General features: G+C 36.9%; 1 protein-coding gene across 2 annotated transcripts in view; it reads right to left on the bottom strand.

Annotated features, from left to right (window-relative positions):
- kdm4aa (lysine (K)-specific demethylase 4A, genome duplicate a) overlaps positions 1-6578 on the bottom strand; it is a 66961-nt gene extending 60383 nt beyond the window's left edge. For both annotated transcript variants that reach the window (XM_061978428.1, XM_061978427.1), the window contains exon 1: positions 6457-6578. The gene's annotated coding sequence lies outside the window, so the exon portion shown is untranslated. The remainder of the gene's footprint in view (positions 1-6456) is intronic.
- Positions 6579-13672: the final 7094 nt, after the last annotated feature.

The raw sequence follows: 13672 nt of genomic DNA, 5'->3' as shown, positions 1-13672 counted from the left end.
ACCATACTTATTTTGATTATTGTTTTTCAGCTGTTTGTACATGTTGCAGTTTATAAATAAAGGTTTATTAAAAAATATTTTATTTTTTTTAAATAAATAAAAATTGCCTCTGCGCATGCGCATAGCATAGATGCAATGAATCGATAACTAAATTAATCGCCAACTATTTTTATAATTGATTTTAATTGATTCGTTCTTGCAGCCCTACTAAAAACCATATCACGATATAAGTGTTTTATATCGGTCGATATCGATGATTATTTATATTTTTTCTGACCTATCAAAATATCAATAATCATCGATATAAAACACTTATATCGTGATATGGTTTTTAGCCATAATACACTGTATTGACAACAGTATGTAACCACGGAATGTAAATATTGCTAAGTACACTAAATTGGCCCTAGTGTAGGGACAAGCGGTAGAAAATGGATGGATGGACATACGTTGCCAATACAGTGTATTATGGCTAAAAACTAGGGCTGCAACTAACGATTAATTTGTCGATTATTACTTCGATTAATCGATTAATAATCGGATAAAATAGAAACAATATTTCTATCCTTTTCAGTACTTTATTGGGGGGGAAAACAGCATACTGGCACCATACTAATTTTGATTATTGTTTCTCAGCTGTTTGTACATGTTGCAGTTTATAAATAAAGGTTTATTTAAAAAAAAGTTTTTTTTAAATAAATAAAAATTGCCTATGCGCATGCGCATAGCATAGATCCAATGAATCGATAACTAAATTAATCGGCAACTATTTTTATAATTGATTTTAATTGATTCGTTCTTGCAGCCCTACTAAAAACCATATCACGATATAAGTGTTTTATATCGGTCGATATCGATGATTATTTATATTTTTTTCTGACCTATCAAAATATCAATAATCATCGATATCGACCGATATAAAACACTTATATCGTGATATGGTTTTTAGCCATAATACACTGTATTGACAACAGTATGTAACCACGGAATGTAAATATTGCTAAGTACACTAAATTGGCCCTAGTGTAGGGACAAGCGGTAGAAAATGGATGGATGGACATACGTTGCCAATACAGTGTACTATGGCTAAAAACAAGGGCTGCAACTAACGATTAATTTGTCGATTATTACTTCGAATAATCGATTAATAATCGGATAAAAGAGACAAACAATATTTCTATCCTTTCCAGTATTTTATTGGAAAAAAAACAGCATACTGGCACCATACTTATTTTGATTATTGTTTGTACATGTTGCAGTTTATAAATAAAGGTTTATTAATTAATTAATTTATTTTTTTAAATAAATAAAAATTGCTTCTGTGCATGCGCATAGCATAGATGCAATGAATCGATGACTAAATTAATCGCCAACTATTTTTATAATCGATTAGTTCTTGCAGCCCTACTAAAAACCATATCACGATATAAGTGTTTTATATCGGTCGATATCGATGATTATTCATATTTTTTCTGACCTATCAAAATATCAATAATCATCGATATAAAACACTTATATCGTGATATGGTTTTTAGCCATAATACACTGTATTGACAACAGTATGTAACCACGGAATGTAAATATTGCTAAGTACACTAAATTGGCCCTAGTGTAGGGACAAGCGGTAGAAAATGGATGGATGGACATACTGTTGCCAATTTTCTAGCATGCACACATCGCACTGTATGGAATGGCCTCAATCTCGTTACCTTGCGTAATGACAATAAAGCTGATTCTGATTCTGATTCAATACAGTGTATTATGGCTAAAAACTAGGGCTGCAACTAACGATTAATTTGTCGATTATTACTTCGATTAATCGATTAATAATCGGATAAAAGAGACAAACAATATTTCTATCCTTTCCAGTATTTTATTGGAAAAAAAAACCAGCATACTGGCACCATATTTATTTTGATTATTGTTTCTCAGCTGTTTGTACATGTTGCAGTTTATAAATAAAGGTTTATTAAAAAAAAAATTTTTTTTTTTTTAAATAAATAAAAATTGCCTCTGTGCATGCGCATAGCATAGATCCAATGAATCGATGACTAAATTAATCACCAACTATTTTTATAATCGATTTTAATCGATTAGTCCTTGCAGCCCTACTAAAAACCATATCACGATATAAGTGTTTAATATCGGTCGATATCGATGATTATTTATATTTTTTCTGACCTATCAAAATATCAATAATCATCGATATCGACCGATATAAAACACTTATATCGTGATATGGTTTTTAGCCATAATACACTGTATTGACAACAGTATGTAACCACGGAATGTAAATATTGCTAAGTACACTAAATTGGCCCTAGTGTAGGGACAAGCGGTAGAAAATGGATGGATGGACATACTGTTGCCAATACAGTGTATTATGGCTAAAAACTAGGGCTGCAACTAACGATTAATTAGTCAATTATTACTTCGATTAATAATCTGATAAAAGAGAAACAATATTTCTATCCTTTCCAGTATTTTGTTGGGGAAAAAAACAGCATACTGGCACCATACTTATTTTGATTATTGTTTGTCAGCTGTTTGTAAATGTTGCAGTTTATAAATAAAGGTTTATTAATAAATATATATATTTTTTAAATAAATAAAAATTGCCTCTGTGCATGCGCATAGCATAGATCCAATGAATCGATGACTAAATTAATCGCCAACTATTTTTATAATCGATTTTAATCGATTAGTTCTTGCAGCCCTACTAAAAACCATATCACGATATAAGTGTTTTATATCGGTCGATATCGATGATTATTTATATTTTTTCTGACCTATCAAAATATCAATAATCATCGATATCGACCGATATAAAACACTTATATCGTGATATGGTTTTTAGCCATAATACACTGTATTGACAACAGTATGTAACCACGGAATGTAAATATTGCTAAGTACACTAAATTGGCCCTAGTGTAGGGACAAGCGGTAGAAAATGGATGGATGGACATACGTTGCCAATACAGTGTACTATGGCTAAAAACTAGGGCTGCAACTAACGATTAATTTGTCGATTATTACTTCGAGTAATCGATTAATAATCGGATAAAAGAGACAAACAATATTTCTATCCTTTCCAGTATTTTATTGGGGGGGAAAAACAGCATACTGGCACCATACTTATTTTGATTATTGTTTGTACATGTTGCAATTTATAAATAAAGGTTTATTAAAAAAAATGTTGTTTTTTTTAAATAAATAAAAATTGCCTCTGTGCATGCGCATAGCATAGATCCAATGAATCGATGATTAAATTAATCGCCAACTATTTTTATAATCGATTTTAAATCGATTAGTTCTTGCAGCCCTACTAAAAACCATATGACGATATAAGTGTTTTATATCGGTCGATATCGATGATTATTCATATTTTTTCTGACCTATCAAAATATCAATAATCATCGATATCGACCGATATAAAACACTTATATCGTGATATGGTTTTTAGCCATAATACACTGTATTGACAACAGTATGTAACCACGGAATGTAAATATTGCTAAGTACACTAAATTGGCCCTAGTGTAGGGACAAGCGGTAGAAAATGGATGGATGGACATACTGTTGCCAATTTTCTAGCATGCACACATCGCACTGTATGGAATGGCCTCAATCTCGTTACCTTGCGTAATGACAATAAAGCTGATTCTGATTCTGATTCAATACAGTGTATTATGGCTAAAAACTAGGGCTGCAACTAACGATTAATTAGACGATTATTACTTCGATTAATCGATTAATAATCGGATAAAAGAGACAAACAATATTTCTATCCTTTCCAGTATTTTATTGGGGGAAAAAACAGCATACTGGCACCATACTTATTTTGATTATTGTTTCTCAGCTGTTTGTACATGTTGCAGTTTATAAATAAAGGTTTATTAAAAAAATGTTTTTTTTTAAATAAATAAAAATTGCCTCTGTGCATGCGCATAGCATAGATCCAATGAATCGATGACTAAATTAATCGCCAACTATTTTTATAATCGATTTTAATCGATTAGTTCTTGCAGCCCTACTAAAAACCATATCACGATATAAGTGTTTTATATCGGTCGATATTGATGATTATTTATATTTTTTCTGACCTATCAAAATGTCAATAATCATTGATATCGACCGATATAAAACACTTATATCGTGATATGGTTTTTAGCCATAATACACTGTATTGACAACAGTATGTAACCACGGAATGTAAATATTGCTAAGTACACTAACTTGGCCCTAGTGTAGGGACAAGCGGTAGAAAATGGATGGATGGACATACATTGCCAATACAGTGTGTTATGGCTAAAAACTAGGGCTGCAACTAACGATTAATTTGTCGATTATTACTTCGATTAATCGATTAATAATCGGATAAAAGAGACAAACAATATTTCTATCCTTTCCAGTATTTTATTGGGGAAAAAACAGCATACTGGCACCATACTTATTTTGATTATTGTTTTTCAGCTGTTTGTAAATGTTGCAGTTTATAAATAAAGGTTTATTAAATTTTTTTTTTTTTTTTTTTTAATAAATAAAAATTGCCTCTGTGCATGCGCATAGCATAGATCCAACGAATCGATGACTAAATTAATCGCCAACTATTTTTATAATCGATTAGTTCTTGCAGCCCTACTAAAAACCATATCACGATATAAGTGTTTTATATCGGTCGATATCGATGATTATTTATATTTTTTCTGACCTATCAAAATATCAATAATCATCGATATCGACCGATATAAAACACTTATATCGTGATATGGTTTTTAGCCATAATACACTGTATTGACAACAGTATGCAACCACGGAATGTAAATATTGCTAAGTACACTAAATTGGCCCTAGTGTAGGGACAAGCGGTAGAAAATGGATGGATGGACATACGCTGCCAATACAATGTATAATGGCTAAAAACTAGGGCTGCGACTAACGATTAATTTGTCGATTATTACTTCGATTAATCGATTAATAATCGGATAAAAGAGAAACAATATTTCTATCCTTTCCAGTATTTTATTGGGGGGAAAAACAGCATACTGGCACCATACTTATTTTGATTATTGCTTTTCAGCTGTTTGTACATGTTGCAGTTTATAAATAAAGGTTTATTAAAAAAAATGTTTTTTTTTAAATAAATAAAAATTGCCTCTGTGCATGCGCATAGCATAGATCCAATGAATCGATGACTAAATTAATCACCAACTATTTTTATAATCGATTTTAGTCGATTAGTTCTTGAAGCCCTACTAAAAACCATATCACGATATAAGTGTTTTATATCGGTCGATATCGATGATTATTTATATTTTTTCTGACCTATCAAAATATCAATAATCATCGATATCGACCGATATAAAACACTTACATCGTGATATGGTTTTTAGCCATAATACACTGTATTGACAACAGTATGTAACCACGGAATGTAAATATTGCTAAGTACACTAAATTGGCCCTAGTGTAGGGACAAGAGGTAGAAAATGGATGGATGGACATACGTTGCCAATACAGTGTGTTATGGCTAAAAACTAGGGCTGCAACTAACGATTAATTTGTCGATTATTACTTCGAGTAATCGATTAATAATCGGATAAAAGAGACAAACAATATTTCTATACTTTCCAGTATTTTATTGGGAAAAAAAACAGCATACTGGCACCATACTTATTTTGATTATTGTTTGTACATGTTGCAGTTTATAAATAAAGGTTTATTAAAAAAAATAAATGTTTTAAATAAATAGAAATTGCCTCTGTGCATGCGCATAGCATAGATCCAATGAATCGATGACTAAATTAATCGCCAACTATTTTTATAATCGATTTTAATCGATTAGTTCTTGCAGCCCTACTAAAAACCATATCACGATATAAGTGTTTAATATCGGTCGATATCGATGATTATTTATATTTTTTCTGACCTATCAAAATATCAATAATCATCGATATAAAACACTTATATCGTGATATGGTTTTTAGCCATAATACACTGTATTGACAACAGTATGTAACCACGGAATGTAAATATTGCCAAGTAGATAAAACAACCAATCACAAACAGGCCCGCCCATTTGAGACAACCCCTCAAAACCAAGCTGGCCTCTGATTGGCTGAACGACATGTCCGTCACAACTGTGGCCCACTGACAGCGAAGCTCCTCGGGAAAGTAGCTAGCATAACACGCTAAGTACAACACGGCTTGTTGGGCGTCACAATCATTTAGTCAAAAGACATTTAGGAATATAAGTGAGCGATGGACACCAGCATTTACCGCGGTTCTCTCTCTCAAAAAAAGCAGCCAATTTAAAGGCGCAAGAGCCGATGTGACACTTGCTAGCATGTAGCAAACACAGCTTGTTGCTCACTTCGCTTACAAAACTGCAGTTTACTCAAACTTTCCCGTGAGCGAACGCACAGGGAAAAAAAGCGTCAAAGTTCAACTTACGTGGACGAGTCGTCTGGCCTCGTAACTCGCGAGTTAACGGAGTGGGAAGCGAGGCATCAGTACGGCGAAGAACGGCCGTCCTCCATTATTGGCAGTGACGCATGCGCAGTGCGTGTTTGTTTACATCGGTATTGGGCGGGACTTCCGTGTTCCGACAACCAATCAAAAAGCTCCATTTAAGACGCTTCTGAGCAAAACATTCCTGACAAAGGCCCAAACACTATTTTGTTACTTTTTCGACTGTATTTTTATTTGTATTTATTGTTTTGATTGGTTTTAACTAGGGATGTCCGATAATGTTTTTTTTGCCGATATCCGATATTGTCCAACTCTTGAATTACCGATACCGATATCAATCGATATCAACCGATACCGATATATACAGTGGTGGAATTAACACATTATTATGCCTAATTTGGACAACCAGGTATGGTGAAGATAAGGTTCTTTTTAAAAAAAATAATAAAATAAAATAAGATAAATAAATTAAAAACATTTTCTTGAATAAAAAAGAAAGTAAAACAATATAAAAACAGTTAAATAGAAACTAGTAATTAATGAAAATGAGTAAAATGAAGTGTTAAAGGTTAGTACTATTAGTGGACCAGCAGCACGCACAATCATGTGTGCTTACGGACTGTATCCCTTGCAGACTGTATTGATATATCCATCCATCCATTTCTACCGCTGATTCCCTTATATATATATATATATATATATATATATATATATATATATATATATATATATATATATATATATATATATATATATATATATATATACATATACAGGTAAAAGCCAGTAAATTAGAATATTTTGAAAAACTTGATTTATTTCAGTAATTGCATTCAAAAGGTGTAACTTGTACATTATATTTATTCATTGCACACAGACTGATGCATTCAAATGTTTATTTCATTTAATTTTGATGATTTGAAGTGGCAACAAATGAAAATCCAAAATTCCGTGTGTCACAAAATTAGAATATTACTTAAGGCTAATACAAAAAAGGGATTTTTAGAAATGTTGGCCAACTGAAAAGTATGAAAATGAAAAATATGAGCATGTACAATACTCAATACTTGGTTGGAGCTCCTTTTGCCTCAATTACTGCGTTAATGCGGCGTGGCATGGAGTCGATGAGTTTCTGGCACTGCTCAGGTGTTATGAGAGCCCAGGTTGCTCTGATAGTGGCCTTCAACTCTTCTGCGTTTTTGGGTCTGGCATTCTGCATCTTCCTTTTCACAATACCCCACAGATTTTCTATGGGGCTAAGGTCAGGGGAGTTGGCGGGCCAATTTAGAACAGAAATACCATGGTCCGTAAACCAGGCACGGGTAGATTTTGCGCTGTGTGCAGGCGCCAAGTCCTGTTGGAACTTGAAATCTCCATCTCCATAGAGCAGGTCAGCAGCAGGAAGCATGAAGTGCTCTAAAACTTGCTGGTAGACGGCTGCGTTGACCCTGGATCTCAGGAAACAGAGTGGACCGACACCAGCAGACGACATGGCACCCCAAACCATCACTGATGTTGGAAACTTTACACTAGACTTCAGGCAACGTGGATCCTGTGCCTCTCCTGTCTTCCTCCAGACTCTGGGACCTCGATTTCCAAAGGAAATGCAAAATTTGCTTTCGTCAGAAAACAGGACTTTGGACCACTCAGCAGCAGTCCAGCTCTTTTTTTCCTTAGCCCAGGTGAGACGATTTGCGCGCTGTTTCTTGGTCAACAGTGGCTTGACACGAGGTATGCGGCAGTTGAAACCCATGTCTTTCAAGCGTCTCTTGGTGGTGGATCTTGAAGCACTGACTCCAGCAGCTGTCCACTCCTTCTGAATCTCCCCCACATTTTTGAATGGTTTTTTTTTTCACAATCTTGACCAGGGCGCGGTGATCCCTATCGCTTGTACACTTTTTCTGACCACAGTTTTTCCTTCACTTTGCCTCTCCATTAATGTGTTTGGACACAGAGCTCTGAGAACAGCCAGCCTCTTCAGCAATAACCTTTTGTGTCTTTCCCTCCTTGTGCAATGTGTCGATGGTTGCCTTTTGGACAGCTGTCAAATCTGAAGTCTTCCCCATGTTTGTGTAGGCTTCAGAACTGGACTGAGAGACCATTTAAAGCCCTTTGCAGGTGTTTTGAGTTAATCAGCTGATTAGTTTGTGGCACCAGGTGTCTTCAAAATTGAACCCTTACACAATATTCTAATTTTGTGACACACGGAATTATGGATTTTCATTTGTTGCCACTTCAAATCATCAAAATTAAATGAAATAAACATTTGAATGCATCAGTCTGTGTGCAATGAATAAATATAATGTACGAGTTACACCTTTTGAATGCAATTACTGAAATAAATCAAGTTTTTCAAAATATTCTAATTTACTGGCTTTTACCTGTATAAACAAGTGCTTAAACATAACTAATAGGGGCAAGGTTAAAAAGGTAATGGTGAATAGAGCAAAAAAAAGATGATGACGTGAACATGAGTTAGTACATTTACAGTGACAGATGATACATATTACAAAATAAAATCCTTGTCACCGTTTATTATTAGAATAGATATTTTGGTTTCTCACATTTATGAACCGGCAAAACAAATCCCAGAAGAAAATAGAACAGGAAAAAAACTTTTCATTCCGACCATTCAGGTGTTCAAAGCCTTTTATTTACATCTTTTTTTTTTTTTTTTTATTAAAATAGAGAAGAGATCACATATGCAAGAGACAACATCAAATCTTTACCTAAATTCATTCTGCCCCTCCACTGATGACCGCAGCACCATCGTATATATGTTCAAAATAAAAAATAGCAATCAAACCATACAGTATTTGTACAAACCCCCAAAAGCAGGGAAGTTGTCACGTTGTGTAAATGGTAAATAAAAAGAGAATACAACAAATCATTTTCAACTTATATTCAATTGAATAGACTGCAAAGACAAGATATTTCATGTTACAAATAAGAAACTTCTTCTTTTTTTTTTGCAAATAATCATTAACTTAGAGTTTAATGGCACTGTCAAATTCAAACACTGATGACATTTATTAAACAAGACAAGAAGCAAGGAATTAAACAGAGACAGAATTCAATTTAGCTCAATTGAGGAGAAACACGTAGACGCCGTACCCTTGCACAGTGTCGTCCCACGCCTTCACGAAAGATTATTTGGACTTTCCCTGATTACATGGCAACAGCTGTTTCTAAGGGAGGGGTGGTCATAAACAGCCGTTGCCTTTTGGTTACAAAACAGTTCAAAGAAAAGGTCGTAAAACAGTTCAAGGAAAAGGTGCCTGGAGGGAATAGTTGTCGCCCCCCCCCCCGGCAACACCATAACGAAGGAGTGATGATGTAATTGTCTTGCTGTCAAAGTCGCTACAAACCTCCCTGGATCCTGACATATGTTAGAGAAGAAATGCAAAAGACAAAAGCAGTGAAGTTGTCACGTTGTGTAAATGGTAAATAAAAAGAGAATACAACAAATCCTTTTCAACTTATATTCAATTGAATAGACTCCAAAACGAACGAGAAAACTTTGTTATTTTTTGCAAATATTATCTCATTTGGAATTTGATGCCTGCAACATGTTTCAGAAAAGCTGGCACAAGTGGCAAAAAAGACTGAGAAGGTTGAGGAATGCTCGTCAAAGACTTATTTGGAACATCCCACAGGTGAACAGGCTAATTGGGAACAGGTGGGTGCCATGATTGGGTATAAAAGTAGAATTCCATGAAATGCTCAGTCATTCCCAAAAAAAGGACGGGGGCGAGGGTCACCACTTTGTCAACAAATGCCTGAGCAAATAGTTTAAGAACAACATTTCTCAAGCAGCTATTGAAAGGAATTAAGGGGAAAACCACTGTCAGTAACTACTAGAGATGCGCGGTTTGCGGGCACAACCGCGGAGTCCGCGGATTATCCGCGGATCGGGCGGATGAAATTTAAAAAAATAAGATTTTATCCGCGTGCGGGTCGGGTCGGGCGGATCAATTAGATATTTTTTTTTTGTTTTTTTTTTTGCGGGTGGCAGTTAAACCAATTGGTAAATATATATACATAGTTAAATGTTGTTACCCACATACGAAAAACGAGCAGGCACCTGCAGCATATGCCACAACAGAAGAAAAAAAAAGAAAAGAGATGGACACTTTTACGGAGCGGAGAAGGGACGCCTCGCCGGGGTCCGGGACCGAGGCCCCTTCCCCCGAGAGGGCCCCACCGGGAGCCGTAGCTGAGGCGATCCGCGAGAAGGGCCCGACGCACGTCCAGGGTCACCACCGCGCCCACCGCACCGACACCCCGCCTCGTCCGGCGTCACGCGCAGCAGGTAAGCAGCTTACCTGCCCGCCACCCCCGTGGCCGGGGGGCTCGTAACAGGGGTCACTCCGCGCGCTCCGCCCGCGCAGCTTACCTGCCCGCCACCCCTGTTGCCGGGGGCGCGTAACAGGGGTCACTCCGCCCGCGCAGTGCGCTCACGAAAGGGGTGGGGCTCACCCTGGTTGATATAGAGAGCAGCTAGGACGGTGGCCATGGAAGTCGGAACCCGCTAAGGAGTGTGTAACAACCCACCTGCCGAATCAACTAGCCCTGAAAATGGATGGCGCTGGAGCGTCGGGCCCATACCCGGCCGTCGCCGGCAGCGAGACGCGCTTGGAGGTGCGCTCAGCACGGCTCCCATATGATCGTGGGTCGTGACAGCGTGGCACGCGAAAGACTGTGCTGCATTGGATCAGTCTCCTTTCTTTAACAGGCAAAAGCTTTATAACCTCACCATACCTGCCAACTTTTGAAATCAGAAAAACCTAGTAGCCAGGGTCCAGGGTAGGTCCAGGACAAAGTCCTGGTGGAGGGTTCAGGGCTTCGCCCCCCCGACGCAAAATGATTATTAGCATTCAGACAGGTTAAAATGTTGCTAAAACCATCACTTTTCTATCAGTCACAGTGACTTTTCAAAACAAAAATATTACAGCAAAAATCATATGGGTTGATTGACATGTTGATTCTGTAAGCTAACTTCAATAGTTTGACATTATTTTGACAGTTAATGCCAGTTATCCTGTCAACCTTTCACAAGACTTCAATTTGTTCATTGAAAGTATAAACACTTTTTACAGTAAACAAATGGTAAAACAGTACTAAACAATTCCATAAAAAAAAAAAATTGGTGTCATTATTAACTTTCTGTCCAAGCTTGTATAATCTACTGCCTTGTTCAATTGTAAAAAATATTCTGTGCCTAAAATTCACATTTCTATCACAATTATCATACTGTAAACATGGTAAGCTAACTTCATTACAATTAATAGTCCTGTCAATAGCATGGAATTACAATTCAAATGTAGTTTTTTTTGTAAGCCTTTCAAAAGAATTCAAAATATGAAAAAATCATGAAAATTAATTGAAGCCATCAGACACTTTAAAAAGTGGTACATCACATCTCTAATGTAATCATTTGAACTTTTCAACAGAAATAGCACTGCAAAAATATGAAGGACATACTTCTGTATTTTGGTAGTTATGCTGTCAACATTTAACAAGATTTCTTCAACTTGGACTTGAAAGCATAAATTAGTATAAACACTTTTAACAGTATGTCGTGCTGTGAAATACAGCCGACAGGATTGCGCACCAAACACGAAGCAAGGCCAAAGCGCATGCAATGCATGGTGCAGGAGAAGAAAGGACTTCTTTCATTTAAGGTTTGTGATAAACCATCAAACTCATTCGTTAAAAGGACTCTATAGTAATATAAAGCGAATTTTTCTGGACATTATCATGCAAGAAAAGTTTATTTTTGGGACCGCGATCACCGCGTAATGATTTTTAAAGGTTGCATTACATTATTAACTGTCCCATGTGATCAGCCAGTGCGATTGGAAGTCCATGCTCAATTATTGCCTCCGTAAATAAAACTCCGGCATTTATCACATCCAAAGAATCTGTTTGGGCGACGAAAAACGTTGAAAGTTTTCCACTTGTATCGCTAGCAACGGCATTAGACTTGTGTTTTTTTTGTCCCGACGTGGTCTTTTACATCGCTAATTCCTCCGTGTCCGATCGAAAAATCTTGTCTGCACAAGGTGCAATTCGCGTAGTTTTCACCCTTTTTTTTTTTTTAAATAATGAAAAACCGTATTTTTTTATCACTGCACCCGTAACCCGGAACAGGTCGATGAAAACCGTACGAATTACGGGAAAACCGGAGTAGTTGGCAGGTATGCCTCACTAATGCCTTGCATCGTCTATATTAGATACACCGGGCGGATGGCGGGCGGGTGCAGTTCTGATCAAACGTTACATCGGGTGGATGGCGGATGGTTGACGACTTTCTGATGCGGTTGCGGATGAAATATTTGCCTATCCGCGCATCTCTAGTAACTACAGTTGGTCGCTACATCTGTAAGTGCAAGTTAAAACTCTACTATGCAAAGCCAAAAGCCATTTTATCAACAACACCCGGAAACGCCGCCGGCTTCGCTGGGCCCCGAGCTCATCTAAGATGGACTGATGCAAAGTGGAAAAGTGTTCTGTGGTCTGACGAGTCCACATTTCAATTTGTTTTTGGACCAACGAGGAAAAGAACCATCCGGACTGTTCTAGGGTGAAAGTGTAAAAGTATGGGGGTGTATTAGTGGCCAAGACTTGGGTAACTTACACATCTGTGAAGGCACCATGAATGCTGAAAGGTACATACAGCTTTTGGAGCAACATATGTTGCCATCCAAGCAACGTTTATCATGGACGCCCCTGCTTATTTCAGCAAGACGATGCCAAGCCAGGTGTTACATCAACATGGCTTCATAGTAAAAGAGTGCGAGTGTGTGTGAAGGCTAAAATATGAGAAGGGAGACTGTTGAACAACTTAAGCTGTACATCAAGCAAGAATTGGAACGAATTCCACTTCCAAAACGTGTCTCCTCAGTTCCCAAACCTTTACTGAGTGTTGTTAAAAGGAAAGGCCATGTAACACACTGGTGAAAATGCCCCTGTGACAACTTTTTTGCAACGTGTTTGTCAGAAAAATTGTATCCAAGTTATCACAAAAGCTGTCTTTGACCCTACCAAGCAAAAGGCTTGCAAAACTCCACTGTGTAGGATGGGAAGCGACATGAAGGCGTCGGTTTCTTTGATGTATTGTAATCCACAGGAAGATTTTTGTCTTGACCCGAGATCTACAAAGCGGAGGGGAAGCAGGGCCTGACTCCCCTCCAGG

This window comes from Nerophis lumbriciformis, linkage group LG18 (genome assembly GCF_033978685.3).
Source record: "Nerophis lumbriciformis linkage group LG18, RoL_Nlum_v2.1, whole genome shotgun sequence".
In the NCBI taxonomy this organism is placed as follows: domain Eukaryota; kingdom Metazoa; phylum Chordata; class Actinopteri; order Syngnathiformes; family Syngnathidae; genus Nerophis; species Nerophis lumbriciformis.
The sequence above is the reverse complement of the archived record's forward strand: the minus strand, read 5'-3'. Positions and strand labels throughout refer to the sequence as shown.